Genomic DNA, 4,984 nt, shown 5'->3' with positions numbered 1-4,984 from the left:
CTCTCTCTCTCTCTCTCTCTCTCTCTCTCACTATGTTGTTTTCTTCTTGTTTGGAATTTCAGTGTCATACTAAAGATGAGACACCCATCTTGTGACCACAAAATGACAGTATGAGGGTAAAAGTCACATGCTAAGACAGAGCCACAGGAAATCTGTGGTCTATGTCACTGTTTACCTTCCGACTGCTTGGGAAGTGGGGGTGGGGGGGCACATCTCCTGTTATTTGCTAGTGAATGCTACCTCACATTAAACCATTTCTCATGGTAGAGATTTTGGACTAAGGATCCAGGGACAGAATGTCTTCAGCTACCATCCATGGAACGTCTAACATTTAAGTAAATGAATTGGTTTATGTAATAAATAAGCATTGTTCCCATATGCCAATCTATCTCTCATTGACATTTTGCAGTTAAGAAACGTTTGAAATCTTAAAATTATACATCTACTAGTTGAGCTAATTTTAAGTTTAATTTAAATTTCATTGCAACTCTGTGGTTGCACAGGATTGGGAGTGTAGCTCAGAGCATTTGTCTAGGGCACACAAAGTCCCAGCTCCAGAATACTGAAGACTTTCAAGTCTGGTTATGTGGAAGTCTCACTTAGGATGTGATGCTGATTGACTTCAGATCAGTTTTACAATTTATCTTTTCATTTCATATATCTTTATTTTCCTCCTTGTAAACTAGAATAAAATATTAAACACAAATGATACCATGAGTTTGTTGTAATTTCTTCATATGTCATGAATAATGTCTTACATTGTGTTCCAGCAAGGCATATGGGTGGGCCTTCATGTGCATAGTAGAACTTTGTAAAATGAGATTTTAAGTCTGTCCAGTCACTGCATAAGCCACAGTGCTTTGGGGCTCTCAGGGTGATGCTTCGGAACTCACCACAATTTTACTGAGGGCCTACCAGAGAATTCTCCTGTGTCAGCCACATGGATTGGATACATGAATTTCACCTGGCTTTTCATTACTCTCAGGTACTCTTAAATTTCAATGATTTTTTAAAAAAACTTGTATGTATTTAGTATGTGTGTATATGTGTGTGCATGCACCACAACACATATGTGGAAGTCAAGGCAACCTGCAAGAGTTGGTTCTCAGCTGGGCAGTGGTGGCACACGCCTTTAATCCTAGTACTTGGGAGGCAGAGACAGGCGGATTTCTGAGTTTGAGGCCAGCCTGGTCTTATTTTTACAATTTATCTTTTCATTTCATATATCTTCATTTTCCTCCTTGTAAACTAGAATTAAATATTAAACACAAATGATATGAGTTTATTGTAATTTCTTCATATGTCATGAATAATGTCTTACATTGTGTTCCAGCAAGGCATATGGGTGGGCCTTCTTTGGACTGAGCTCGGCTGTCAGGCATGGTGGCAAGCACCTTTACCTGCTGAGCCATCTCAAGGGCCTTCAGTTATTTTTATTTTCTATCTCATGGTATGCTTTCAGGTCCCTGTTCCTTGGCCCAGTCATGACTTTAGTCTAATGATTTGGTCTAACATTCACGGTGTCATCCAGCCTCCTTTCTTTAACATGTAGTGTCCTTTAATTATAGAAAATACTATTTTATCCTAAATAATTCAGTCTCAGACCCAACATGGTGGCACATGCCTGTGACTCCTGCATCTGAGAGGGATAGGAATGAGGATCGTTACAAGGGAGAGACCATGCTGGTCCACACATCAAGTTCCGGCCAGTCTGGACTGCACAATGAGTCCCTGTCTAAACAAACAAACAGCAACAGCAAAACCCTACAGAAAACCAAATGCTAGGGAGATAGCTCCGTTGTTAAGAGCACTTGCTGCTCTAGCAAAAGACCCAGGTTTGATTCCTAACACTCACATGGTAGCTCATAACTGTCTGTAACTCCAGTTCCAGGGGATCGCTTTGACCTCTGAGGGCACTAGGCATGCACACGATGTGCACACATACATTTTGGCAAACACACAAATAAAATAAACAAAATAAAAAAAAGCCTACCTACAGTAAGTTATTCATTCATACACTCATTTATTCATTCATTCATTTTTAACACGTACCTCGACATAGCAGGCACAGTTCCTAGCACTGGAGATATTCAATTTAAATAAAGGAACAAGTTTCTTGTTCTTATAGAAGTGCCATTATAGCAGAAGCAGAAACAATAAATGATGCTATTTAAAAAACAACAACAACAACAAAAAAAAAAAAAAACCAGGAAGGGATCTAGAGACTGGCAGAAAGCTGACCTAAAATTCATGATTGGAGTAATTCAAAGGTCAACAACTCAAAAAATACCCCCCACTTGAATGAAGTGGTCTTGGGCACCCTTCCCTAAAATTTTTGTGCTTCAATTCATGACACTAAAACCATATTAGTTGACTCTCCCCACTGTCCTCAGCACCTTGAAACAGTGTTATTTTGTAGACTGTGTAGTCCTTGCTCAACTGGAACTCACTATGAGGATTAGGCATAGAAATCTTTCTGCCTCTGCCTCCCAAGTGCTGGGATTAATATCACACACCCCTACACTCAGCCTAAGATGGTATTTTTTTTTTTTTTTTTTTATGTATAAGTACACTGTAGCTGTCCTCAGACGTACCAGAAGAGGGCGTCAGATCTCATTACGGATGGTTGTGAGCCACCATGTGTTTGCTGGGATCTGAACTCAGGACCTTCGGAAGAGCAGTCAGTGCTCTTACCCCCTGAGCCATCTCGCCAGCCCAAGATGGTACTTTTAAAAGATGTAATTGTGGGGCTGGCAAGATGGCTCAGGGGGTAAGAGCACTGACTGCTCTTCCGAAGGTCCTGAGTTCGGATCCCAGCAACCACAGGGTGGCTCACAACCACCCATAATGAGATCTGATGCCTTCTTCTGGTGCGTCTGAAGACAGCTACAGTGAATTACACTGGAGCGAGTGGGGTCTGCGAGCAGTCACACACACGATGGCTCGTGGCCATCTGTACAGCTACAGTGTACTCATACACATAAAATAAATAAAATAAATCTTTTTTTAAAAAGATGTAATTGTGCTGGATGTAGTGTTGCATGCCTTTAATCCCAGCACTTGAGAGGCAGAAGCAGGCAGAGCCCTATGAGTTCAAGGCCAGCCTAGTCTACATAATGAGTTCCAGGACAACTACATAGTGATACCCTGTTTCAAGAAAACAAAACAAAAAACCAAAAAGCTGTAATTGCTCATAAATGGCTTAGAGTCATGAATATGTTTAGGAAAGGCTACATGCTTTTAATGGCACAGATTCATGGTATTAAATTTGGAAGGAAGAAAATTTAGAAGTCTTACCTAGAAGCCACCTGGATTACTAGATCTAACATTTAAGGCCTCGGCCTCCAAAAGAGTGGCCCCTTAGATGCCTAGGCAAGGATGTCTGTCCCTAAGATGGTACAGATGGAGGTGGTCGAAGGTTGTGGACGTGAGAGTACAAAGATACCCAGCAATGGGTGGGCTGAAAGAGGAGGGTGCAGAAGATGAGCTCGTTGGCTATTTCTATTGGAATTAACCTTTCCTGGACCAACTCAACAAAGAAGTATCGGGATTTCGTAACTCCATTTTTTTTTTATTATTCATGGTTCATCAATTGTTTAAGAGAGTGGCATGCCCGTTGTGATGGAAAGTGATTTCAGCGTAATTGATTCTTTAAGCCGTGTGACTTACAATGACAAAGTATTCCTGCTCATACTTCCTTGCAGTTTCTTCAAAGTGACTTTTTTTTTAGCCCTGGGCTTCTCTTAGCCCAGGGGAAATCAAAAAGAAAGTAAGTCTGATTTTTAAGGAGGTCACTGTATGCATTTGTTCAGGATATTCTTGTGTTGTACAGGGCTATCCTACACTCACTAGGATACTTACATCATCTCTAGCTCCTACACATGAGCAGGATGATTCTCCCACATTGTTATGATAGTCAGAAGTTTCCTGAAACACCCCTACCAGAAAAGGGGACAGAATTGTCCTCTTGATAATAATCATAGATAATGGGAGAGACAAACATCTTCTATATCCTTTATATGTGACATGATGTGACAGGTACTGTGTTCGTTGCCAGGGCTGTGGGAGCACAGAGGGGTCCCTGCCTGAATCTGATGGCTCCCGCAGGTATTTGAGTGGGGTTGTCCAATAAAAATATTCCAACAGTGTCATCCCTGCTGAGAACATCTGAGCACGTACGTTCTCCTCCGGGTTTACTTGTAAAACCTGAGTCATGCTCCTTTGAATTTGTTCAACAGAGGGAACATTCTTCCTTTGGGACAGTCCTGGAGTCACTTGTAGCCAAGCCTTGTGCATAAGATGAGTGAACAAGATGCATGATACTATTTTTAGCTGAAAGCACTTTGACAGAACACAAACTTAGGAACTGACACCTAGCAGTTTTGAGATTGTGGGAAACACTTGGTTCCAGTTTTAATATGAACTATCAGTTAATTATTCCTCACATTTTCAGTATCACCAAGTTGTTAGTGTTTTGTGAGGCACTGTGGATACAGAAATAAACTACAGTTCCTGGCTGTAAGGAGTCTGTTATCTGGTGAGGGAGCCGGACAAGGAAACAAATTGTTGTAACAAAGACATTTAAGTGCAAGCAAAAGAATAATATTGTTTCATTGTAGGTACATGAGGAAGGACACCAGCCTAGACTAACAGGGTGGGTACGAAGCTTTTTGATGGAAGTTGATATACTAATCTAACTCTTGAATGTACAGTTTTAATTGACTTTGGAAGGAATGGATGATATTCTAGGCAGAAGCAGAGACATACCCAGAGACTGAAAAGATTGTAAGCATGAGATACGTTATGAGTTTTAGGTTGTTTAATGTCTGCAGCATATAGTATCTATTAGGGGAAGCAAACAGGCAGGGTCATTTGTCACAGCACTTTCTTATGTCATATCAAGGAATTTGGAGATGAAGGATGGGTGGCTACGATGAGTTTAAAGAATAGAAATGATACTTGCATTTTAAATAATCCTAGAAAT

Source organism: Mastomys coucha, unplaced genomic scaffold (assembly GCF_008632895.1).
Source record: "Mastomys coucha isolate ucsf_1 unplaced genomic scaffold, UCSF_Mcou_1 pScaffold15, whole genome shotgun sequence".
NCBI classification, from domain to species: Eukaryota; Metazoa; Chordata; class Mammalia; order Rodentia; family Muridae; genus Mastomys; species Mastomys coucha.
The sequence above is the reverse complement of the archived record's forward strand: the minus strand, read 5'-3'. Positions refer to the sequence as shown.